Source organism: Elgaria multicarinata, chromosome 3 (assembly GCF_023053635.1).
Source record: "Elgaria multicarinata webbii isolate HBS135686 ecotype San Diego chromosome 3, rElgMul1.1.pri, whole genome shotgun sequence".
In the NCBI taxonomy this organism is placed as follows: domain Eukaryota; kingdom Metazoa; phylum Chordata; class Lepidosauria; order Squamata; family Anguidae; genus Elgaria; species Elgaria multicarinata.
The window spans coordinates 24,727,697-24,755,035 of NC_086173.1; the positions used below are offsets into that span (position 1 = coordinate 24,727,697).

At 43.6% G+C, this 27,339-nt stretch overlaps 1 protein-coding gene across 1 annotated transcript in view; it reads left to right on the forward strand.

Moving 5' to 3' along the window:
- Positions 1-5,409: 5,409 nt before the first annotated feature.
- The window catches only part of LOC134394320 (cyclic AMP-dependent transcription factor ATF-7), a 127,302-nt gene continuing 105,372 nt past the window's right edge, over positions 5,410-27,339 (forward strand). Inside the window, exon 1 of the mRNA XM_063119682.1 lies at positions 5,410-5,587. The gene's annotated coding sequence lies outside the window, so the exon portion shown is untranslated. The remainder of the gene's footprint in view (positions 5,588-27,339) is intronic.

The following is a 27,339-nucleotide window of genomic DNA, read 5'->3' on the forward strand; positions in this document are numbered from 1 at the left end:
AGGTCATAACAAATTGCACAATAATTAACAAAGGAGCAAGCCGGTATGAGTGGTGTTGGCCATTTCAATCTACTCCATAACAAACGAGCCAAAAGTATCCAATAATTTGGTTGTTAATATGAACATTTAAGCACTGCCAAACAGCCCCACCAAGAGGAGTCTTTTCCCTGCAAATAACATACTATTTATTTACTAGTGTAAAGCCCATGTTGCCTCCTTTCCTGTTTTTTCCCTCTCAGCCCCCTCACTACGGAGGGGCTCGTGAATAATGCAAATTTGTCCCATCTATACTGAATCCCCCTCTGAAATTTGCATGTGGCTCAGCCCCCGCACTCTCCCTCACATGCCCTGATTGGCTGGCGCTGTCCCCTTCCATCCTCTTCCCCTCGCCGTGCATCCGGGGACTCCCATCACGTCACACTGATTGGCCGAGCAGGGCTGTCCATCATCCTGCTGATGGAGGGGCTTCCCTGCCTGTCTGGCACAGAGGAAACAAATTGCTATTAAAGCTCGAGCTTTGAGCCTTTTCAGTTTTTTCTGCACATCTACACTGCTGAAGCTTCAGTTCAGAAACAAATGAGCAAAATCGGTCACGTAGCTCTCGAGTAAGAAGCCTTACACTACCGTATTCTTATATAAGATTACATTTATATCTCCCTTTCCTCTAAGGAGGTCAAAGTGGTGTACATGGTTCTCCCCCACTTTATCTTCACAATAACCCAATAATAATAATAATAATAATAATAATTTTGTTTATTACCTGCCCCTCCCTCTGGATTGAGGCAGGGAACAAGACCAAACTCAATATACCCTTTGAAATAGGTTAGGCTGAAAGATAGTGACTGGCTCAAGATCACCTAGTGAATTCCATGAACTGAGGTTCAGTCAGATTCCAGCCCAGGGCTGCAGAACCCCTAGCCCGCAGAACAAATCCGGCCTACGGAGTCTTCTTGGGTTACTTCCCTGGAGGATCCAGCTGACCCAGAGGCCCAACTGGCGCTGGGAAGAGCAGCTGCTGCCTTCGTGCACTTCTTGCCACCCTCAATTTGGACAGTGAAAGGTATGCGGAGGGAGTGTCCAACTTGGGAAGTGCTGGGCGGAGCCACTCCTCAAATCACCAGCAGAGTCCATTTGCACACTGCTTGCCTTCCCCATTGGGACAACAAACGTACACATAGCCAGGGACTTGCCTTCTCCTCCTGGCTGAGTCCTTTTCTCTGAGCTGAGAGAGGCATGGAGAGAGAGGCAACCGCCCAGAGAGCTTTGGCTGGGGGGCGGTATATAAATGTAATAAAATAAATAAAAATAAATATGGAACTCTATGCCTCTCAGCACAGATAAAGTGAAAATGATGTCAGTGGCCATAGCTACACCCACTGATCTTATTTGGCCTACAGAGGGCCTGGTGGAGGCCAGTTTGCCCCACCACTACCACCACCATCACCACCACCAAAGATTAATTCTGCACTATATTCACCAGATTGATAAGATGAATAAAGCAACCTGATGGTTACCAATGCATTATTTCCATTTAGCAGACAAATAATCTTGCTATTTAAACCCCAGGCAACACTTTTAGCCAAAAATGGAGGATAATAGTTTCTCCCTAATTTTCAAGAGAACCATCCAAAGTGTAATATGGAACGTCTTCAGTGAGGGGGGTACAACAAATTTATTGGCCACAGGGGTGAGGTCTTGAGACAATAGTTCTATATACCCACTTTCATGGGAAGTAAGCCCCATTCAACTCAGTGGATTTACTGATGGGTGTACATGTACAGAGCTTTAATGTTAAGCACAGGTGGGCAGAAAGCTATTTTATTGTTTTACTCTGTACAGCACCATGTACATTGATGGTGCTATATAAATAAATAATAATAATAATAACTCCATAGGTTTTGGACTTCCTCTCCCAGAAGGCCTTGCCAGCATGACCGTTGGTCAGGAATGCTGGGAGTGGAAGTCCAAAAGATCTGGAGATCTACTTTCTGCCCATCCCTGCTGGACTCTGTTGGCTACAGAGTCCAACATTAGGCATTGCTGTAAATGCTATCCTTTGAGCCTACAGACTTCAAGTTGCTGAAGATAGTTTTCCAAGTCCAGTGCTAAATTTGCTCCATTCTTTTGTTTCACTGCCTAGTCTTAGAGCCTAGGTGTGATTTGAAATTTGGCAGAAGTGAATTTGTTTAAGAGCCAGTTAAATTTCAGAAAAATTCAGATCAAGAATGAGCACAGTCACTCGGGTTGATCAGGAATCTGACAATTACGGCTGCAATCTCATATGTGTTTACATGGGAGTAAGCACCATGGAAGCTGATGGGATGTACTTTTAAGCAGACATACAAAGGGCTCTGCTGCAAATTTTCCTATTTGACATAGCTGTGGCTGACTTCAGTTGGATCCAACCAATACATATTAGAAAAAGTTCCATCAAATCCAATGCAACAAGTCAACCATGACTAACTTAACATTTTGCTTCTTTTAAACATCTATTTTAAGGTGTTTTATTCTGTTTTTATTTTATTTTATCTTGTACACCGCTCTGCAATTTTGAATGGGGAATGGTATATACATACTGTAAATAAATAAACCCTATCTATTGCACTCGGTGGGACTTGGATTTAGGCCACTGTTTTGGCAGGATATGGCCTATTACTTGTGATTTATGCCAATCTTTTCATGCTGCCTATCCCAACCTGGCACCTTCCAGGTGTGCTGGATTACAACTCCCATTATCCACAGCCAGTATGGCCACTGGCAAGAAAACTGATGGAGAGAAGGAAAGCTAAAGACCAGTGGTGGGCCAAAACAGGACAGCTTATTTCAGAAACACTTTTGTCTTCCATGAAATTACCCATTCCTTCCAGAAATTTAGCTCAACACATCTGGAGGGTACCAGGTTGGGGAAGGCTGAACGTGGGTGAGAAGAAGAGACAGCTTAGCTGGCAGATTATTGCTATGTTGCTTCCTTTTATCAGAATAGAAATGGACTCATGCAGGACTTTTTAGCGATGTGCCATGACTCAAGCCTGCCTGGAAGCCCTTCTTAACCCTGCCTTATTGGGTACTGGCTGTGGTGGTTATTCAAATAATGTTAAATAGGCACCTCTGCATATAGTTACATGCCCCTAATAAGAGCAAGGCTACATGTTCCACTTTCATGACTGCAGCCCTGCCATAAGGTCTGCTGAGAGTTCTCAGTTCTGAACAGTCAGAGAAAATCCTACCGATTTCTGTTTCGCAACAACACAGAGACAGGCCTCTGTGCCCACCCTGTGGAATGATCTTCCCTCTGAGGTACGTCAGGCCTCAACACAGGAATGTTTAGGTGTTTACTGAACATACCTGTTTGTTTTGACTTTCCCCAAGCATGGAACTAGTACTTATTTTCTCTCCGAGTGTGTGTATCTGTTTTTATTCTTTTGTAACCCCCTTCGGGATTTGTTTCAAATGAGCGGCATATAAATATTTCTAATAAAAAGGAAATACATAAATAAATCACCCACTTCATGAAAGGGAGACTATGGTGACCTTTCTCTGTCCACTGTTTATCTCCCCTTCATTCTCTTCTTGGTGACTAATGTTCTCAACAATTTTGGAGGGGAAGGATCTGGGAAAATTAGCCGCTAAGAAGAAAAATAAGGGTTATAGCCAGCTCCAGATTTTGGGGTCCCCTCAGAAACATGCTCTCCCTGTCCTATTTGGTGCCTGCCAAAGAGCAAACAAGCAGCGAGGGCTGCTGGGAGATGCCCCCACTGCTGAAAGGCAGTCATTCCTGGCGTACTGTTGGGGGAGGGCAGCAGTAGTGGAGCAGCCAGGGGGCCACCAGAGGACCATTCCTGCTGCATCTGGATCCCTACTCAACGCCCCCCTCAATTCAGCACTTTTTGCTTGAGATATTAGGGTATGCCTGAGCACACTGGCACACCTGTTGTGCATGCCTATGAAGGCAGTGGTTCTTTTTAGAGGCTATTGCTGCTTGCCCACCCAGGCGACTGAGCAAACAAGTGGCCAGCAGTTATTAGGAGCCATGACAGCCTGCTCTTCCACCCTCATACTCAGCACCAGCTTCTCTCAGCCTTTGCTGCTTGCTCTGTTGCAACTTCCTTTTACTCCTTGGGAAGATGAGGAGTCCCCCATGTTGCAGGCGATGTGTGGCATACGTCAAAGGACACAGACTGAACTTACCCACCCCTTCCTCCACCAGCTAGCTCACGTCGGGGAGCCGCTTCCTCTTCCTTCTGCTGAAGAAGCAGAGGCGAGCTGCTTGCGTGCTTGCTTTGCTCACCCACCATTGACACAAATTGGTGGATGGCAATAGCAAGGAGAGAGTAGCAGACACAGCGACTGCTTGGTTGCCTGCTCTTGGCAGTGGGGGTGATGGCAGCAGTAGTAGCTGCTCCTGGCAACCATCACTGCCCAGTGGCAGGTGGGGTAGCAAGGGTACATCACACATATCTAGAGATGGAAGGGGTGGGTGGGTGGCTGCATGCTGCATCAGCATCTCACTGATGCTGTGCCATTTAGACATGGGCAGGTGGTAATAGCTACTGTTTTAGAGATTTCAGGAGTCAGCAATCTGGAGCATGGATAGCTGCCTGATTCTGCTGACCTTTGACACTCAGCTTGAGAAGGGGGGATTTTTTTAAAAAAATGGACTGAGAAAGGCAGACAGAAGCTCCTCTTTCTCTGTGTGTGCGATTTTGATGTCTTCCTGCTGGATCAGAATGGCCAACAGCCAACACTCTCTTATTCTGAGATCTACACATTACAGCAGAATAACCTGGTAGAATTCTGGGCAGTGCTAATTCAAACTCCAGGCGCAGGGCTGTTGTTGTTATTAATATTCTGTCTCGGGCTGCAGAGCCCTGCCCCTGCCAAGAGATTTGAACTCAAGTCCTAGCTGAGTAAAGCTTCAAGGCTGCAGTCTGAGTAAGCAGTTCTTGGATGGGCTGGAGCGGAGCACGCTGCCCCTAAATTCTTCACGGCTGCCTAAGTTCTCCTGGCATCTGACCCTTCTTCCCATATGCTCTTTGCGAGAATAAGTTGTGGCATGTCAATACAGAGCAGCCTTCTCCAACTTGGTGCTCTCCAGAAGTGTAGGACTACAAGCCCCCAACTGGGGACTGTGGGACTTGTAGTCCCACGTATCTGGAGGCACCAGGTTGGGGGAGCAAGTTGTTATGGTAGCTCATCGCCTTGAGTTCCGTCGAAGTTCTCCGGCGCGCGCGCACCCTCTGCCTTCCCTCATGAGGGGACGAAGAGGAGGAGGGAAAGACTTGCAGGCCATTGATACTGTCCGCTTGCTCGACCCCACCTCCTCATTTCCATAACTCCGCCCCTCCTCCTTTCATTGGCTCCGCAGCTTTACGTCCCCGCCTCTCCGCCAAGTCTCGCGACAATCTCGAGCGCACAGAAAGCGAGGAGGGGGGGCAGCCCTACACCACAGCAAGACTTGGGGGCCGCGGCTCGAGAGTGGGGAGAGCCCCGTTAGTGGCGGCGCGAGGCGGAGGGATACGGGACACTCAGGGAGGGGGGAAAATCCCCCGGTCTCGTGCATTCACCCCCTCCCTTCTCCGGTCCTGAGGTGAGTTTGGCCATTGCCTCTGCTCCTCTCACCCGCCCTCCCCTCAAGAAAACCCGAACTCCTCCAAGACTTGCGAGGTGGGTTCCGCCTCGCCGTGATTGGCAGTTCAGCTGCGCCAATTGGCGCCGGCGTCGGGGGCGAGTGGCGAGCGGCGCAGCCAATCAGGGCGCAGGGTTGGAAGGAGACCCCTCCCCGTCTCCTGGGGATGGGCGGGACTTTAGGGGCTGCGAGGAACCGCTGAGAAGGGGGCCCGGGCGGTGGCCGGGAGGGGGAGGGGCGTGCGCGCGCCCAGAAGCCCGGGTGATGGGCGTGCGGGGGTGGAGGAAGGAGGTCGCGACGCGGGCCGAGAGGCATGTGCGGAGTGCTGATGCTTGCGTGCGGGGGGTGGGTGTGGAGTGAGCATGAAAAGGGAGGAGGCTATTGAAGAAGGGGCTGCGATTAATGTGGGTATAAGGAGGAATCCCCATCTTCATGGAGGGGCGGGGAAGGAAACCTGGGTGGTGTGGGCGCTTGCGGTCTTTGCAGAGGTTGACTTTTTAGAAGTGATGTCCTAGCAGAAAGGGGAAAGCAATGACTGGGGTGGGGTGATGGCTGTTATATAAGTGCATGCTCTTGTTGGGTCGGTCGGGGTTGGAGTGGTCTCTGCAAGGCCAGATCCAGGCTTTGGAGAGCCCTTGCCAACATGCCCTTCATAGGCCCTGCTGTTTATCCCACTTCCTCACCGTTTCAGTGAGCACAATGGTCCCATCCGTGTTGCCCAGGGGAGAGGGCAAGCGAGCAGAGCAAGTGCTGCTCGTTTAGTTGTCTCCAAGGTCCCCCAAGATGCAGATGTGGCACCAGGAAACAGGTGATGCGCCCTCTGCTCTTTCTTTCTGGGCAGTGTGGCCCACAGCCAGGGCTGTCCCTTGCAAGCAGGTGAGTGAGTAGCGCCGGGCCACATCTCTCATGTCGTTGTTCATCCAGGTAGCAGCTGTTTCCTCTTGCATGCCTTTTTCCTCTGGGTAGTGGTGAACATGATTCCCAGTACTGCCCAAGGAAGATGGCCAGTGCTGGAGCTCTTCCTTTTGAAATGCCACTTGCTTGCCTACTTTGGGCAGGATAGGGTGCCTTCCCAGTAATAGTGGTGGCTGCTGCTCCTTGATGGCAACTAATCAGAAGTCTGGATTAGTGGGCCCTGCCAGCCACACCAGAGAGGGGCTGCTGCTCTTTGCAGTCAGTTCTGCTGCTCTCTTAACCAAGTGAGTAAGAGAGCATTAGAGGTGCTGCAAGGATGGTCTCTCTCTCTCTCTGAGCAATGTGGTGCTTGGGTTGGTCTCTCCCACCCCACTCAAGGTGGTGGATGACTGAGCGAGTAGAGGCAGCACCTTCTCACTCACCCAAGTTGGCAACCAAAACATTGAAGGTGGCTACAAAGAGCAGCTGCTGCCAGCCCTACTCTGTCTCTGGCCATCATGGCACTTGGGAGGCCCATCCTACATGCCACACACCGAGAGGGTAATAGTGGAGATCATGTCTCTTCCTTGCTAGCATTGCTTGCTCACACATGGAGCGGCCATCTCCACTTGCTTGCCTGCTCTTTCTGGGTGGAGGTGTTATGCCCAAACAGAGGGAAAGAGCAGGCAAGTGAGTGGAGGAGGTGGCTGCTCCTTAAAAAACCCACTCACTTGCCTATTTTGAGCAGGGAGGAGGATGTGATGTTGATGTCAGTGCAGGTGACAGTCACACAGCATAGAGGAGGGGGTGATAACTAGCTGTCCCTGCAGAGCAGCAGTCAGGGAGAATAGTTTGTGAGACCTCTCAAGGTTGGTGGCCTCGGCAGCTGTCCGTTGAGGTTGACCTCCAATTCTAGCCCTGGATTTTTGTGCATGCACCTGGGTGAGGAATTTCATATGGAGAGTCCCATGGATTTTGTCAGGAGGTTTTAGATGTTGAATAGCTGGCAAAAACACCTAATTATCCTACAAGCAAATGGACCGGAAAAGGAAGTGTCCGTGTGAGGACTGTTATTATTGATCCTACCTTTGCAAGCCTTGTGAATTAAGTATAAAACTTCAATGTAGCAATCTTTAACTACATTTAAGGAATGCAGGAAATATATGATTCTTGCTGACTGGTTTTGCTGAGAACACTTTGAAGCAAACAATTTATTCTGTTTCCTTCATATCCATAGCACTTTATTGAAATGGTATCTTCAGTTGATCAAATGGTTTATCTCAGGATGCTGGCATCAGGTAGCATTTAATTGTCAACTAAGGCAGCCCATCTGTTCTTCCCGTGCTCCAACTGAAAGAAAGAAAAGAATGAGTTCTTCGTTCAGATAGAAAATGAGCATAACTGACTTAGCAACAGTTTGAGAAGTCCGTAATGTTATAAAAGTTATTATGTAAAATTGTTATGGGTCCCGTATTACATGTATTGTCTCAACCAATTTGATTGGAAGTATTTTTGTTTCATTAACAATGAAGTAGCGACATCATTTTAGTGGTGGTAGCTATATATTTACATAGTGGTATTTACACACCACGTTGAACCCAGAAGAATACCGCTTGCGTAATGGGACCTCTGTGTCCCCTCCTCTTCCCCATTCCTGCAGTCCCAAGCACCCTCCAAATCTGCTCTGAAAGGTTGTGGGAGGAGAAGTTGTGGCTGTCCCGTATTCTTCCACTGGCAGCATGAGGATTCTTGATCCAAGCTACTGTGTTTATTATACTGCTTAGCATTTATGTAGCTTGCTTTGAGAGTTCAAAATGTTGCACATGTGATCTTAGTACCAACAGTTCTGTATTCTTATCCACCCCAAGTAGGTTGAGGGAGGATGGCTTTCCTAAGGCCATGTAGTTAGCTCAGAGCTGAGGTGAGATTTGAACTGGGGCCCTCTGGGAGCTCACTCTCATAGCGGTCATCACTTGTTTGTCTTGTAACTTCAAGGGTTAAAGCCAAACATTTCCTGTATGCCAGTAGTTATGTTACACTGCTTACTTCTTCATTACTTGTCCACATGGGAAATGAAATCATGTACACTTCTAAATAAAAGAGTGGAGTTCTGAAAACTGGAGTAATATCTTTCAGATTTTGAAAAGATAGCTTAAACGTTAATGCAATTTTTGTCAGAAAGAATGGCCCTGTTCAGAAGACACCTTTAACCACAGTGAATAAGGCTTTTTGCCTTATTCATCATGGTCAAACCTGTGGTTTAAAGTGTCTTCTGGACAGGGACCATATGATGCATGAAAAGTGTTCATGTAGACCAGCCCCTACTTACTGGATACAGTTATGTATTGGATCTGGAGCTCTCACACTTGCTACACTGAAGAAGCTGCTCAAAGCCTCCCCAAATGCACCACAGACAAAGACAGGTGGTTTGACTGTTGATGTTCCTCTCATACCGAGACTCCTGGCTGGCAGACTGAAGACAAATCAAAGACCATGTTTGTCTACAGGACATTTTAAAGCCCTCAGTAAAGCAGGAAGCAAATTCTTAGAAAGTTAGATGATTTCCCATCCTTTTGACCAAGATCCGCATGGCTTTCAAACTCCTATAAAAGTCACCTGCACAACTCTGCGTGGGTCTAAAGAGACAGATACACAAACTGAGCTGACATTGGGTAGAAAACAACATACCACTTTCCTAGAAATTGCTTGTTTGGTTCTACTTAAGAATTGAAAATCATAGATCTGATGACTGGTTGTGAGTACTTGAAAGTTTCATCTGTACATTTGTTATGCACTTGACAGCACTTTTGAACTAACTGGGATGATGAGAGTTGTAATCCTATGCATCTAGAGGGCACCAGATTAGGGAGAGTGGGAGAAATCTCAGGGGCTTGTTTGGTGATATTATCTAGAAGTCAAAATTCTAGAATTGAAGTCAAATTTCCTTCAATCTACCCAGAACTGGCAAAATATTTTAAAATTCCTATTAATTATCCAGCAATACTGTTAATTGGATGTTCTTTGATGCTCTGGTTAAATCTTAATGTTTCTGTGGTTCTCAACTTGCTGAGTAAAAGAACATGACTAGGGTGCCATTGGCTACCATTAGTCTGCATGGTGACTATTATTGACACATATTTGCCTCTTTGTCCAGCTGGTAGAATATATTTACTGGATGAAGGAAAGAAACCACAGGCTTCAATTATGGCACATGAAAAGAAATCTCCTGTTTCAGTGCTACATAGCCTTGATACTCAGTGTGTATTTGCCTGTTGTATATAACTTATTTCTAAATAATAAAAAGGAAATATGAGGGTACTTTGCTGCTAGGCGCTATCTCCATCTAGAGCTGTAAAGGGGTATATAAGATGCAAGTTTCCTCTTCATGCCTTTTTGTTTTGTTTAAGAGCATAGAAAACAATGCTTTAAAAAAGTTGTCCCTCTGGTAATGCTGAGCCATGTCAGTTGGGTCCTGGCTATGAAACTAGAAATTCAGGTCTGGTTTTGTCCAGAGTTTGGCTCAGTTAAAAAGTGTTAGTTGACCATTTTTACTAGTTTGAGTAATACGTTCCAAGGTAGGTCATCAATGTACTGGTTCTCTTTCAGTTCACAAAATCTTCCTTGCTGATCATCTAGAGATAGTTTTAATCACCATAGGAGGGGAGGCAAATGGCTATTTGTAAGCAGCTATTTAAAAGCCTGTGACATATATATCCCCTCCACATGCAATTATGCAGACCATAGAGGACATGATATGTATAGAACAGAGAAATAAATACATAAAACATGTGCTTCTACATGGCTTTGTATTTTCAGGCAAGTACATGGAATTCTATGCAGGTGAGTGAGCAGGCTAGAAATTGAGTGATGGAGTATAGAAACCAAGCAAGCTGTCGGAGGAAGAAAGTGCCCTCCTCCGCACTTATCAGAAATACCGCAGGTTGCTGAAAGAGGAGCAGAGCTCTCTGCAGTGCTGGCTCTACATAAGTCTGAGGGAGCCCTGGCAAAATATTCTCTGATGCCCCGCGCTGCTCTTTCCAACAGCAGTGAGAGGCAGCAGCAGAGCAAGGTGACAGGGAAGGCACTATTTTGATTTCCCATAATTCCCCAAAGTGATGCTATGTGGGGCATTGTGGGAAATTGAAATAGTGACTAGACCCAGCCACCGAGCACTGCTTCGGGTCAGGATAAAAAACCTAAAGGGTGCCAAAGATTCCAGTTGTTGGTGCCAGGACTCGTTCTTCATGCCTTTTCTGCTGCTCCCAGGAGGCAGGTTTTTCTCTGGTGTGTGTGTGTGTGTGTGTGTGTGTGTGCGGGCGGGCGGGGGTGGGGGCGGGGGGCGGGGGCGGGGGCCCAGGCTTGTAACTTTTGTAGGCTTATTTAAAAGTTTGCTCTAATATCTGTGCTTGACTTTGGTTGATTTAAGTCCTAGAAAGTGATGAGAAAAGCCTCCTTGTCTTTTGCCAGTGCCGTTTGGGTGTCACAAAGCCTGATAGTAGGGTGTAGAATAGTTCACTGTCCTGGAATTCTATGCAGGAAGCACATGAAATTTCGTCTAGTTGAGTGGGTGGGCTGGCAAAGGAGTGACCAATTACTTTGTCCCTTCTTTGCCAGCCCACTTGGCTTCCGTAATAGCTGCAGAGAGAGACGCTTCACTTCCTCCATGGCCAGTACAGAAGCAGAGTGAGCTGGCAAAGAAGAAACGGAACACAATGTTTCTCCTTTGCCAGTCTTCCCTGCAACTTTATTTTACTTCTTGCCTGCAACTTTATTTTACTAGCTTGCTTTTTTGAGTAAAAAGCAAGTAAGTGAAATGTTTTGCTGGTAAGTAACATTGGCTGGGGATGGGGGAACAAGGCTAGTGTCTAGAGCTGGTCTAGAAGAATGACTAAGAGTATGAGCTAAGAACCAGAAAGTCCCCAAGTCAAATCTCATGAACTTAGACAAGCCACTGTTCTCTCCCTCCTCAGCCCTCCATTTGCATAAAAGGTCTACCTTACATAAATGTTCCAGGGATTACTGGGAGAATTTATGTGAAGCACTTTGAAACACTTGCAATGCTAAGCCTTCTGATTCGGCATGCCCTCCCATCGCTGCATTATGTTCCCACTCATACTTGCACTCCACTGTAAGATGCAGTACGGCTCCTGGACTGAGCGTATTTATCATGATGTAAGCCCCATTGAATTCGTTGGGACTTCTGAAGAAATATATTTAGCCTTTGGCTATTAGTTTCCTAGCTCACTAGGCAAAGGGGAACATTTGCCTCACCTTGCGTAGCATTAGACTGCTGAATTGTACACCCTGACGTGGTGGTCCAGCTATAGAACGATGTTTGGTTTGCTGTGTAGCCTCATGTGAACTGGTGTTCATGTGAACACTGTGATCATAGTTATTCATGTTAGTAGTAATAACTATGATTGGATAACAGACAGTAGCTGCACTACATTGATCTTCTGCCATAGAGGTAGTTAAAAGTCTTGGTTTTACAGACATACCTTCCTTTCCCCATGGCATGGGGTGTGGGGCAGAGGAGAGAGATCTATCAGAGGTTTTACTATAGTATGTTCTGTATGGAGTCAGCAGGAAGAACTGGACTGCAGTGACTGATAGTTGTTGTTATGGGTGGGCCTGGAAAAATGCAAGGTGCCTTGTTTCTCAGATGGCTATAAATTTGTTACTGTTGCCTTAAGAATTTCAAATATGTGTTGTAGTCTATGTGGGCTGTTGCCTAAAAATGAGATTTTGGCTCCTTCTTTTAAGAAAGAAAAGTGAGAGAGACTGGTACCTAACTCGTATGTAGTTAGTATTTTACTACTGGTATGCTATTGGTCTACAGATAACTATAACAGGGTTATTTGTGCAACTATCTAACATTTCTGGTGTCTCTAACACCTTTGTTAGCTTTGCTATAATTTTGTTATGATGATTATTTAGAACTTGTAGCCTGTTTTGTTCCAAAGACCTAAAATGACCAACAACATCAAGCCAAAACAGTAGGTATCACAGTATCAAAATAGCAACAATATAAGCAAAGAAAGAGACCTAACAATACATTAAAATGTTAAGAAAAGTATAAGCAATTCATACGAGTACAGCTGGGCAAATAAAAAGACAGACAGCAGGCAAACTGATTCTAAGCGAAAAATCCATAATGTCATCTTGGATGGACTTCAGTGGCCTGGAGCACCTGTTACCAATTTCGGCTGGTGCACCAACTATGCCTACTTGTGGTTAGGAATAGCCTAGCCACTGGTTCATGAACTAGCAACCTCATGATTAGACTACTGTAATGCGGTCTATGTGGAGCTGTGCATGTGCCTGGTTCAGAAGCTGCAGCAAGTGCAAAATGCAGCAGCTAAGATGCTCAGTGGGGCATCTGTGTTAATAGATCTGCACTGGCTGACTTTTAGCTACCATGCCATGTTGACATACAAAACCCTAAATAACTCAGGACCAAAATACCTAGCAGACCACTTTTCTCCTGTATTATACACCTAGCTTTGACTTTCTCAAAGGAAGCTTTATTGGTTGTTCCGTGACCAGTAAAATGTTGCCATGTAATATCATGAAAGTTGGCCTTCCCAGTAGTGGCACCCACCCTCTAGAACATTCTCCCATGAGACAGAAACTTTCAAAACACCTTTTGAAAACTTACTTTTATAGTCTTTCCCTGGCTTGTAATGGACTATGACACTGCTCTGTTTTATTGTGGTTTTTTTTAATCTATGCTTTAATATTTGTAAATATTTTACATTGTTTTTATATTATAGATGTATTTTTAGTGTAAATCACTTAGCGTTTTTTTTAATGTTAAGTTATATATAGATATTCTAAATAAATAAATAAAATGCCCGATAAAAAGTTTATCCCTTTATCTAATCGGAAAGTGAAGGCTAATGGATACGCTGTCTCTGGGGCAAGATCTACCCTCATGCTATGGGTTCCACCCTGCCTTGGCACAGAAGATAAAAAGAGACAGTATGGTGTAGTGGCTGAAGTATCAGACTGGGAGTCGGGAGATCCGGGTTCTAGTCTCCACTTGGCCATGGAAACCCACTGGGTGACTTTGGGCCAGTCACAGACTCTCAGCCCAACCCACCTCACAGGGTTGTTGTTGTGAGGATAAAATGGAGAGGAGGAGGATTATGTACACCGCCTTGGGTTCCTTGGAGGAGAAGAGGCGGGATATAAATGTAATAAGACATACGTGCATACATACAAAAAAAGAGGTGGCCCTTACCCTCAATTGCCCTGCTGCTGACAACCTGTTGGTATACAGCAAGCAGACTTTAAAACCTCAGAATCTTCAAAAGCACCCCACTTTCGCAGTAGGCTGAAATGGGGCTTTGAAGGGGCAACGCAAAGGGGCGGTCACCCTTTCAGAAGTGACACTACCTGTGGCGAGCCTTACGTCCCCCAAGCAGTAAGTGGATAGAAGAATGCACATGAGCCTTCCTTCCTGGGTAGAAATTCCTCACCTAGAGCAACTGTGTCTATCTACAAATGGCTGCTGACACTCTTCAGCAGTAGTGGGCAGTGGGGGAGGGGGTATAAATGGTATAGAATGACGGGTAAGAAATGAATTCTCTTGGAGCATAATGGGGCTAGTTTATGCTTCCATTCAGTTTTGCCTTGGAACCATTATACGTTTTCCCTTGGATTTGGAGATATTTCAAGATGCTGAATAATAACAGTGGTGTAAACAAAGGAGATAGACTCTCATTTGAGAACAGTGATTATTCAGGGTGGATTTGTTCAGGAAGTTGACTCTAGGGAACAATTAGAGCTGAGTTTGAAGTCTGTCCTTCCCATTTCAATGAATTTACTAGTCTTGGATTTCAATATTTCTTAGGTGTTGCTAAGACCTTGGATAATCAAATTTATGTGGAATTCTTCTGTTACTGCCTCTTCCCTCCCATTTAGTTTTCCATATGGCTGAAAGAATTAGGGCTTGTTTGCACACAAAATTACAATAAATGAAAAACATAATTGTGAACACAATTTAGTTCAGATGGCCTCTTGCATTTGGTTTTGACACATTGTTTTGGGTTAAACCCAGTTTTGTTGAGTTAAAGTTGAAATAACCTCACACATAAATCAAAATAATTTTAGCACATGGTTTTGCAGTGAGTAGTTTTATGTGTGACACCTTTACAAAGGGGTGTGTGCGTGCAGCTGTATTGGAGAGCACATGCTGGGGCCTTCATGCCTGTCTTGCAAAGCACACTTTGCATTTGGACAGCACCATAGTCAATGGTGGGTTAATAGTCAATTCCACGGTTGATCATCAAGGGGGTACTCCCCACACGGCATGATTATAATCAACCACAATGTGAAGCTTCAAGTTGACTGATAGTCAACGGTGTGTTTGATTGACACATCCCCCCTCTCCCCCCCAGTCCTCCCACTGGTATCCCATCAGCCATTGTGAGTTCTGGCAGCTGGACTAGAGTGGCAACCACCACCTTGGTCGCTCTTGCCAGGGTACTCGAGTCACCGAAAATAATCAACTTTGCGCGATGAAATAATCAAGAGTGCCTGACGCATGACACACTAACCAACGATTGTTCATATAATCAACTCTGCACAGCGCTGGTTATTTGCTTTGGTTATTTTGGCCGAATAACCAACCATGTTGTGAAAAAGTACTGACAGATGACATAATAACTGACAGTTGATTATTTCATCTACTGTTGACTATTTAACCCACCATTGGTTATCGTATTGTCCGAACCCAGTTTTTTTGGATTCACAGGATCATCTTAAAATTCCACAGATTCCCGCTTTCATATGTGTAGGTTTTTGTGGCCCTCCTAGTTACAAAGATGTTTGGAAGTGCAGTTAATGAAACGTTAATCGATCAACAGCAGGGAAGCAAGCAAGAAACCTACTTTCACTGCTGAAAACTTGCAAGTTCGAAAGCCAAATCTTGTGATGTATTTTCCCCCCAAGTGTTTATGTTTAGTTTTGAGGGTGACTATGCCAGATTAGATCCTAAATTGTCATACTGCGGTTTGGGGGTTCAGACCCTCTGGTACTGAGAGATACCTGCCAAAGGTTGTAAATGTTGGAACTCACAGGGAGTGATCAGTTGCTGGATGGCAAACATTGGCTGAGGAAAACCCCACCTCCTACTTATCCAAGAAAGGCATGGGACAAGAATTCTGCAGGCAGCAGCTGGAAGAGGGAGTTGCTCAGTTCATGTCTTTTGGGTAGATACCGGCAGATGACCTTTTTGAGGATGAACTTCTACTTAGATCTTCAACATCAGTTTGTCCCAGTCTACAGTTCTCATTTGGAACACCATGATAAGCATGGATCCTCATTACATGAGAAATGTAATGTAAAAGCTTGTTATGGCTATGGTGGAATGTATCAAAGCCAGGAACGTAAATGGTAAAAGCATGTTGAGTTAGCACCTAATGCTAAACCATGGCTTAATGTTTGAAGCCACAGTGAGTCTTGGGCATATGCATCCCTCCCTCCTTCCTTCCGCGTGGTTGCGAGGAGGAGGTTGGAAGCTTCTGCTTCTGTTTTAGACTAACTGCAGCTTTCCATGATGTCCAGACCCAAAAAACCGAAGTTGGTCTTGGATATGGTTAGGAAAAACAAGCCAATTCCAGACCATAATTTTGGGGTTTCCAACATGGTGCCCATGGCCACAACTGTGCCTGCGGTCTTGGCATCGTCCAGGCCTCTTCACCCTTCCCAATTTTTATTTTATTTTTAGAATGTTTACTTTTTTAAAAAAAAATCCTGAGAGGCTGGCATGCTGCAAAGCAAAGCGCTGGCCTTTGGTGCCACCTTTATTTCCAAGAATACTTCTCCCCCCCCCCCACTTGGGCATCAGAGGCATTCTTCAAAAATAAACATGGTGGAAAGTTACACCTCATTTTTACGTGTGGCCAGCTGCTTAGTGGTGGTGGTAAAGAGTGCCCTCGGGGAGCAGCTAGAGCAGCGGTTCTCAACCTGTGGGTCGGGACCCCTTTGGGGGTCGAATGAACCTTTCACAGGGGTCGCCTAAGACCATCGGAAAACACATATTTCCGATGGTCTTAGGAAACTGTATTGACTGAACTATGTCATGTATCATCTTTTGTATTATTAAAGCTATTGTTATGTATTATTTTCATTAGCAAACTATCCCATGACAATGGATCGTGTAGAGAAGAACGAAAATAATTTTATGGTTGGGGGTCACCACAACATGAGGAACTGTATTAAAGGGTCACGGCATTAGGAAGGTTGAGAACCACTGAGCTAGAGGGTGTGGGTCCAAGTAAATGATTTGGCATTTGGGACTCAGTCCACACCCCTCTGCCTGTACTCAGTTTCTTGGCCAAGTTACTAATCTCTGAGCCTTATCAGTTTGCTTTCTGTGAAATGGGTGTTTTGTGACACCACACCCCATGATAGCCATTTTGTGAGAATGCCCGCAATACTCAAAATTTCAAATATGCCCACTGATCCAAAAAAAGGTTGGGAAAAGTTTCTTCCTAGAAAAGAATTTTTTCAGCCCTATAATAGGAAACATTCCAAGAAGAAAGAAATATTGTTTGTTTTCACCACTTATATTTCAACACATTAAGGTGGAACATTATGTTTTGCTGAACCGTAAAGGTTTTCAGCTCTTGTGGCAAAGTCTAACGTCCTGTTTTAATTATCCTAGTGCTGCAATGACAGAACCGTTTCAACTAGTTGAGGTTTTGAATGACTGAGGGAAATTCTGCTGCAACAGACATGGGCAGTACATTATAGCAATTGGTACTTTAGTTGCTCTGGACTATTATTTCTGAAAACAAAAGTTAGAATCTTAAAAAGAACTGTGATTAATTCGCTTGTTTTTGCTGTTACCACATAGTGGGAACTGGGTCATCAGTTTGGTCCAGCACATGAGAAGCTCTGAAGCTATCCCACAAGTCGCTAAGTAAAGCCAATCTTCTGAATCATGACACACTAAAATACATTGGGTGAGGATCTATCAGTCATAGATCCACCATGGGTTAGCGTGTTGTGTGAACGCGATTTATTGGTTGGCAGTATGTCTGAATTGACAATTCATGGTTGTAATTGGCCAGCAAAATAAGAGTATGAAACTGTGTTTGAAGTGGCATTGTGACATCTAGTTATGGCCATTGCTCCACTTCCAGAGATTACTGCATCTAGAGACTAGAGTGGTGAACAGATGACAAATAAAAGCAGGGAAACAGCTCTGAAGTAGGGATGGGCAGCACATGGACCATGAGCTGCATGCAGTCTCTGCCTCCCTACAGTGCAGACTGATATACCCCATTGTCCCCTGCCACTGTGCCACTGATATTCAGTGCCAAAAAAGAAAGAAGACATTAGTAAACATCTGTAACCATTGATTCCCCACATTGCTTTGGGGGTGTGGAATTGGCCCAGAGACAGCCCAAGATTGCCCACCAGTACTCTGAACTTTAGAGAGAGAGAAGGGGGGCTGCCCACCTTTGGCTCTGGCCCACTTACTACTGTTTCTGGAAAACATTGTCTACTTTTGTAGAAGAAGCCACTGATAAACTTTGCGCATAGGGTTTTTGGGAATAGGCATTGGTTTTTCGATCGGTCTTGTGCTTTTATGCAGGGGATAGTACTGCAAAAGTTGGCAGGCATGTTATAACAGACAAAGAGCTTGCTAAAGAAAACTGGCAAGAATCCTAATACTGGGAAAACAATACTTCAGGGATGGAATGTTTGCAAAGGATCTTAAAAAATAATAATGGCTCTCCAATCCTATTGGACCATAGAACCCCTGAATTGGTTGTATGAACAAAAATGGTATTATGAAGACTTTGTAACATGTGGCTGCATGCTCGATAAAACTAAATAAGGGCCACAAATCTTGCCTTCCTCCACTGAGGGAAGCAAGATTGTCATCTGCAAAGAAGCAACGCCTTCTCAGCGGAGTTTCTTGTTTTATGAAATTGCCCCCTAAGGGAGGCCATCAAATTGGCACCCATGGCCCTTTCAGAAGGGCAGCTTTAAAACAATTCTAAAGAATAGTGTTTATTTCCTTTTTTTAAAATAACACAAAAACATTTTCTTGGATCCTAAGCACTGTGAACAGAAGAAGAATTGTCTTCCCCTTTCACTGCCCTCCCTACCCTCAAAGCTTCATCAGAGGAACAGTACAGGATTGATTGTGGAGAGTTTCATTGGGAAGAGGAATAGCCCAAAATTGAGTGGAGGCACCTTATGTGATGGGCAATGGCTCTGCCTCATTCAGGGCAGTTTCCCTTTCCCAACTGCAGCCTCCAGCGCTCTAACCCATTTTACTGAAGAAGGTCCTCCCACCCCACTCTACCCAGAGAGTCTTTTTTGAGGGTAGATAGGGCAGGAAAGCCCCCTTCCATAAGCTTCCATCTACTCGTGGTTTTTAGCATTGAAGGCAGAGTCATCTGCTGTTTACAGCATAGTTAAAAAATAAAAATAATAAAAGGCACCGAACTGGAAATAATAAACTGTTGCCAGACCTCTCAATCAGCCAGATACCTGCTTTCCATTTTAATGGTTATAATAATCTTAATCAAAAGTAGGATTTGAAAACTGGTGACATTGTTCTGAGAATGGTTGTGCAGGAAACAAGTTCCTATCCCTTATTTATTTATTTATTTATTTATTTATTTATTACATTTCTATACCGCCCAATAGCCGGAGCTTTCTTATCCCTTATAGTTTAGGGGTGAGAAAAGTTGGACACTGCGCAGGTATTGTCGAAGGCTTCAAAATGTTCCTCATTCTGCTAAGTAGAACGTAATTTCATTACTAGGTGAGAATGCTTCTCCTTTTAGCATAATCAGGAGTAACAGAAGGGGTTACATGACAGATGATAAGATGCTTATTGTTAAGATGCATAATGCTTCTGAAATGGTAAGATGCATAATGCTTCTTTGGGGCAGAGGAGAGACTCAAAATTGGGGACTCCCCTGTAGGTAGGTTTGCAGTTGGCTCTATCCATGGATTAGCTGCTCCTGGCTAATATCTCTTCCTATGTACTTCAGACGGTTCACTGAACATTCTGCTGAACTGTGTTTCCTCTGAAACATTGTTAAGGAGTGATATTCTTTTGGAACCATTTCAAAGCACTCACTTCCTTCCTTGCATTTTTGCTGGGAGAGATTTTACTGCTCTTGCAAGATGGGTTGTGTCTGCAAGTACTTGCATTTTTGACAGCGAAATAGGAAGGGGGCTTTTTATGGCTCATTGTAGTCGATGCTTTCTTAGCTTGCAGGGAAACAGTAACTTTTTCCATTCTGCTGACTTGCCATTTTTCTTTCTAGAAAGAGTAGGTCCTGTGGCATGCGCCATAGTATGAAGGTGTCTCCTGACATGAAGAATCTTTAGCTTAATTGTAGCAGCCTAACTGGTCTTCAAAGATGTTACTGGAAGCAGCATGTTGGGTCTCTTTAAATTTTGCTACAGTACCTTGAATAATTTGAAGAGTAGGTTTGTTTGTTTGTATCGTGGATCTGATTGCCAACGGTGTTGACAGACGGTGCAGTTAGCTATTGTGCATTTGAGAGTAGGCACATAGGTTTTCTGCAAAATTTTGAATTGGAACATTTTCCAGAAAATGTTCCTGTGCAAATTAGGATGGGGTAATTTCCATCAGAAAATACTCAGTTTGCTTCGAACAACTTTCTGATGCCCTAGAACAGTGGTTCCCAAAGTGGGCGGTTGGATTGCATAGGGGGGCACTAAGAGGCAAAGGGGCAGCAGGGGGGCACTCGAGGTGGTCTTTTCTGAGAAGCACCTCTCCAGAAGGTCTTAAAACCCAGGGACATTTTTTATGGGAGAAGGTAGTTTGGTCCCAAGGGAAGAATCTACACATGTATTAATATCATTTAAGAAGAGTCCTTTTAACTGTGAATTGAAATGTTTCAAAAGCACCAAAACGCTAATGACGAGACATACGATGCTTGGTGTGCCCCGCCACGCCGGCTGCAAAACAGAGGCGTTCGCTCTCTTTTCCCTCCCTCCCTTGGCAAGCCTGCATCAGGTGCTTCACATTTAAAGGGGCAGAGTGCAGTACAGCCCCTTTTTCATTCTCAGCTCAGCTCCTCTGCCTGGCCACCGCTACTCAGCCCAGGCTCCCGGACCAGCAGGATCCAGAGAAGCGTGGCCCCTTTGAATGGGAGGCACCCGCCCCGGGCTTGCCGAGGGAGGGTGGGAAAAGATGTAATTGGATTTTGAATAAATAGTCAATTAATTGTTACTGTTTTGAATTTTATTGTTATTATCTTCCTTAGTGGGTCGTTGAAAACTGCTATTCTGAATAATGATTTTTATAGTGTAGGGTAGGGGGCACTGGGCATGAGTTTGTGGAACCAAGGGGGCGGTTACCTGAAAAAATGTGGGATCCACTGCCCTAAACCTAAACTAGCGTGTTTGTTTTACTTATATTTATTAAACAACAAAGCTAAAGAACAGAATCCCATGTTAATTTTTTGTCTCAATACACTACACATTTTTACCCTGAAATATTTGAGGTGTGGGGGGGGGATTAAAGTATACTTAGTGTGATTTAAATGTTATGTCAGGATTTTTATTGGAATACTTAGGAAAAAAGACAATCGCACGTACTTACTTTACGTTTTTAAAATGTTATTGGGGAGGGAAGGTAATGAAATTGGCATGCTAATACATTTTTGGAACCCAAAGAACTGTGCATGATAGGCTCACAATCACTCACCTAGAACTGCCAAGCTTGCCTTTGCAATTGGCATCCATTCATTGTTACTGCTGATCTTATGAAATAGAATATTTTATGATGAAAAATAGAGCATTGGAATGTTTTCCATTTTATAAAATTTTCCTCCTGACATCACTGCTTATGACAAATGCAACAATTCATATACAATAGATTTGAGGTGAGGCACAAAGCAAGGCTGCTCTCTTTCACCATTATTGTTTATTCTGGCATTGGAACCTCTGTCACAAAACTTTTGGGATAATTCAGATATTAAGTGAGTTAAAATAGAAAAAGAAGTACATCTCTTAGGGCTCTATGCAAACGATATGGTTTTGACCATAGATCAACCACTTAGTTCAGCACCATATCTGAAAAAAGAATTAGAGAAGTTTAGTTTAGTGGCCGGTTTGAAGGTAAATTACAACAATTATGAGATAATGTGTTTAACTTCTCCCCATCTGTACAAAAACAACTCTCTGAAAGCATGGGGATACCACTTGTCATGTAAGTTTTAGGTATTTAGGGATCCAAATTACTAAACATTTAAACAAATTATATGAAGTAAACTATAAGAAAGTATGGAAGTTCATTAGTTTTGAAATAAGGAGGTGAAAGAAGCAGCAATTAAGTATTTCAAATCACTTAATTGCTATTAAAATGATATCAGTCCCAAAACTTTTATTTTTGATTCAAACATTGGCAGTCTGGATTCTAAAAAACCAACTACAACATTGGCAGAAGCAATTAAATTTGTTCATATTTTGCACAAAAAAACATAAGATACGTAAAACACTCCTATATAAACATCAGGAGAATGGCAAATGGGGAATCCCAAACCTGACATGTTATTATGAGGCTAATCAACTTAAACATATAATCCCTTTGATGGAAAAAGACACTTCCAAAGATGGAAAGAATAAGGTGTGAAGGAGCTCCTATCAGCACTTGGCCATATTGGAAACATACGTTTAGACGAGTAGAGCAGGTGCAGAACCATTCACATTAACTACATTGAAAGTGAGGATGGAAATATTATCACCAGGACGCTCACCGTTAATCCTGATGGCTCATCACCCAGCGTTTGAAGGTAGATTAACAGCGGTGGAAATAACTAGGTGGAAATCTAAAGGATTCTACCGCCTTACTGATTTCTTTAAAAATGGGCAATTGATTAAGCAGGAGCATCTGATAGAAAAATTAGGTCAGGAGAGGGGACAGTGGATAAAAATCACATGGGCATGTGCCTTTCTCTCTTAGCCAGAAATACAAACTGCGGCTACCAGGAACTTAACGGTGTTTGAACGTGACGTGGTGGGATATAAAGGAGCAATTGGCCTCCAATTTATATAAGTGAATAGTGGCTCAGAAAACTGGTACAAATAATTCCCTTGGATGGTCTGGGAAACAGATTTAGGAATCCAAATTGGAAAAAAAAGATTGGAATGTTTTGTGGGACAGATGTCCATTTAAAACAATATCAATTAAAAATAAGGAATTAATGTTAAAACTGACCCACAGATGGTATCTCACACCTAGGAAAATATCAGTGATGAGTCCAAAGACATCCCCAGAATGTTGGTGGGGATGCTGAGGCACAGGAACATATATACATATGTGGTAGTCTTGCCCTAAGGCTAATATTTTTTGGAAATCACTGTTCCAAGAGATTAGCTGAATAACTGGACAATGGGTTCACCCATCTTCTCATCTAGCATTGTTAAATTTATATAGAAGACTAGATAGTAACTTGTTTTTAGATTGTTGGTTATTTTTATGCTCTTCATGATTTTAATTTTTGTGAACCACCCAGAGAGCTTCGGCTATTGGGGTGGTATAAAAATGTAATAAATAAATAAATTGTTAAGTAAGGAATTAATAACCCATCTACTGTTGGCAGCTAGATGGTTGATAGCCAAGCATTGGAAAGATGGCAGAGAGCTCCATATTGATAATTGGTACCAGAGGGTATGGCAGATTATCTCTCAGAAAATTTGACTCAGAAATTATGGATAGTGTGAGTACAACTAAGTGAAGGCAAATTTGAAGGGGTATGGAGGAAATTTATTGATTTCATGAATAAAGAAGAAGACGGGAGAATGCCTCCATCAGCATATATAGAGTTAAGGAGAGTATAGCTGGTGGTGGTGGTGGTAAGGAAACTAAATAAGATAAACAAGTTAACATTAAATAATATTAAATCCAGGTGGGAATCTGTATCAAAACTGAATGTATCTGTATGATGTAATACTTGAACTATGTAACCAGAACTAAAGAACCAAAATAAAAATTAAAAGAAAAAACAAAACAAAAAAATGCAACTTTGTGAATTTGTCTCTTAAAAATTAGCACAAATTGCATTGATTTCAACAATGGTTTAAACTTTGAAATCAATGGGGTTTGGCTGGATCATTGCAGGTAGTTTCTGCCTCCTGATCTGGCCAGTGGCATCCATCCACCTGTAACTTCCGGACTCTTACCATAATGTGCCTAGTATGGGAAATCATTGGAGACCACACCGAAGCTTCAGCAACCTCAGAATTCTACAGCTTGGCTTTTAGTTTGGGGAGGTCACAGGAAAAGGGCAATAAACCAGTTCATGTTTCTCTGCACTGTCGTCTCTCTTTTTTTCTTCCAGCTCCAATTCATAGTCTGCTGATATTTTCTTGAAATGGCCTACACCCTGCAAACCTTCAAGGAGCACCTTCTCCTGCCACTTGGAGTTGATCGGTGTACCTTCTTCCTTGGAAGATGGATGAACAGGGATGTAGAGCAGGGTTTTCCCACTGCTAGTTAGGGTTTTTCTAGTGTTTCATTGAACAACCCACCTAATGATGTTCTGCCAAGGAACATCCTTGTATTCCTTTCAAAACCTACTTTTACTCTTAAGCTTTCCCACTATTTGGCTGACCTATTTCTTCTTCTGTTTGCTTAGATACACAGCTCAGCAGTTTTCTTTTTCTTGTATTTTCATTTTTTTTTATTATTTTGGTCACCTTGAGTATTGATTATTCTTATCTGTAGAAAGGGAAACAATAAACCTAAAAATAGTGTAGCCATAATAAGGCCTATATAACATGATTTTTAGGAAACACGATTCTCAGAAAACATTATAAAAATATTATTCTTTGTGGCTCCTTGACAAATCATAAAACAGTACTTCATGGTGAGGGGGCATGAGTGGATGAAATATCAATAATATTTGAGTGAAGTCAACTAAAAGCTGCTAGTTAAAGGTCAGCTTGTGTATTTGATATTAACCTCTTAAAATATTTTGTAGGACTTGTGAACACCAAAGAAATGAACACTTTAAGAAGTGCTGCTTAGGGATTTTCAGACTAATGTAGGTTGCCAGCCTTTGGTTGCCTAGGAATCCCAACGTGGTCATCAAGGGCAATAAAATACATACAATTTATTTATTTATTAATTACATTTCTATACCGCCCAATACCTGGAGCTCTCTGGGCGGTTCACAAAAATTAAAACATTCAAAGTATAAAACAAAAATATAAAACCATAATATAAAATACAATATAAAAGCTCAACCAGATAAAAACAGCAGCAATACAAAATTACAAATTTAAAACACCATGTTAAAATGTATTTATAGACTGTCAAAATGCTGGAAGAATAAAAAGGTCTTCACCTGGCATCTAAAAGCATATAACGTAGGTGCCAAGCGAACCTCCTTAGGGAGCTCATTCCACAGCCAGGGTGCCACAGCAGAGAAGGTCCTCCTCCAGGTAGCCACCTGCCTCATTTCCTTTGGCAAGGGCTCTCGGAGAAGGACCCCTGAGGATGACCTTAGGGTCCGGGCAGGTACATACGGGAGGAGGCGTTCCTTCAGATAACCTGGCCCCAAGCCGTTTAGGGCTTTAAATGTTAATACCAGCACTTTGAATCGGGCCCGGACCTGGACTGGCAGCCAATGAAGCTGGAAAAGGACTGGTGTGATGTGGTCTCGTCGGCCAGTCCCTGTTAGTAACCGTGCTGCCATGTTTTGTACCAGTTGAAGTTTCCAGACCGTTTTCAAAGGCAGCCCCACGTATAACGCATTGCAGTAATCCAAACGAGAGGTTATGAGAGCATGGATAACTGTAGCTAGGCTATCTCTGTCCATATAATGGTGCAGTTGGTATATCAGCCTAAGCTTACACAATGAGGACTAACAATTAAAACAAATTATGCAGGGATAGGAAACCTGATGCCCACCAGATATTTTGGAGTGCATAACTCCTAGCTAGCACAGCCAATAGTCAGGGACGATGAGAATTGTATTCCAAAATATCTGGAGGGCACCAGGTTACCAACCCCTGCCATAAGAGGAGGACCAGAGGGACTGACCACTGGAAATGAAGGAACTACCCCTGGCTTATACACACTTTTTTCCAGGGAAGCCCATCAAGTTGGTTTCAACTAATACAACTAATGGGTCCTTCCTTTTTATTTCCTGACTCCTTTAATGGGTCTTCGTATGTGCCTCATTTAACATAGGTGATCTTTTCTATGGGATATGGTGCAGAGGGCTGTATGGGGTATGGTGCAGAGGTGGGAAGATCAGTGAAAATTAGATACCCCACCTTTATTTATTACAGACCACTCAGTAACCAAAGTTCTCTGGGCCTTCTGAGAGCTTACATCCTTTCCACTAGTGCAAAGCCAACATTGGATACAACCCTGCAGGCAAGAGTTTGGATTCTCTTGAAAGAAAAGTTACTTGAAAGAGACATTATAAAAGTTCCCATATCACTATTATGAAGTCTGTATTAAGAAGTACAAAATCAAATGAAAGAAAATCCGTGAGCCTTGAAGTTGTAAATGGGATGGCTGACAATTGGCAACAGTTTTGAGTGTGTTCTGAATTCTCACATAGTTGGGACTTTCTGCTCTGCCCACCAGTTACTCCCGGTTAGCTTAAAAGCAGTTCTTCGAAGGATAGGCTTGATGAGCGATCCTTAGGTCATGTCTTGGCCCAACCAGAGGCAGCCATTGAAATGTCTGAGGAGAGCATTGTGTGCAACACTTTGAAGTAGGTAGTTTTGCTTATTTTCACATGTGTTTTTATTGGAATGAAAAACTGGCCTTTCTTACTGTAAAATGTGATGTTGGGTTTGAAAGTTCTATTTCAAAATGCACTTCTTGTTTGCTACATGAAAGCACTTTTGATTTGAAGTGCAGCTTTATATTTCAACTAGCTGTACCGGGCATAACATACGCCATTGTAGCATATCTTAAAGTTTATTAATTAAATATCAGACTTGGGGGGAGGGGGAGCAGGTGTCCCCCTCTCCCCGGGGTTCCTGTCAGCCTTGGGCCAGCCGCCCAGCTCGCATGAGATTAGGCCAGGGCCTGTTCTCGCAGTGGGTGAGCAGCCTCCTGCCCGGCCACCAAGGGCTCCGGCTGTGCCTCGCTCATGCTCCAGACCGTAGCGCTGCCCCTTTTGTGTGGGGGGGAGCGAAGAGGCAGAAAGAGGGGTAGGATTAGCTTGGAAAGCCCGGAGAAGTCGGGCGAGGGGCTTAGTAACCTGTACCAGATGACATTACACGTTGTTACTGTTGCTTAGCAACCTGTATCAGCTGAAGCCTGTACGGAAACATACCTAAGCGTTTTATATATAGAGATGTTAGACTTTGTCTCTCCAAAAGAGTGGTAGCTGTAAGGAGGGGGTGCCAAGGAAACTATTGAGAAGTCAACTTCCTGAGATTCCCCACCCCCTTCCTCTTTTTGCTTCTATTCTTCTCTCATTCCATTTGCTAGCCATACCCTGCTATGGGATCTGATTTGTCTGCTACAAGTGTGTGTTAAACTGGTTGGGCTCTGTGGAGCAAATGGCAACTTATGTTATGCCTTCATTTGAAAAACGTTATTTACAGAAAATGTACACAGTTCTTCCTTCAAGGAACTCAGGGCATCGTATATGAGATAGTGATGGTTGTATTAGTCTAATTCCGAGTCATGTCACTGTCACGTGTTTATGTTTTTAAGCCTGTTCCCTCCCATTTCTGCAGTAATGAGCATTAGTTTTCTAAAACAATGAGCAATTTAAAAAAGAAAGAAAGAAATCTCCACAAAATTCTGAGACCCTTCTTTTTCAGTTAGTGTATTC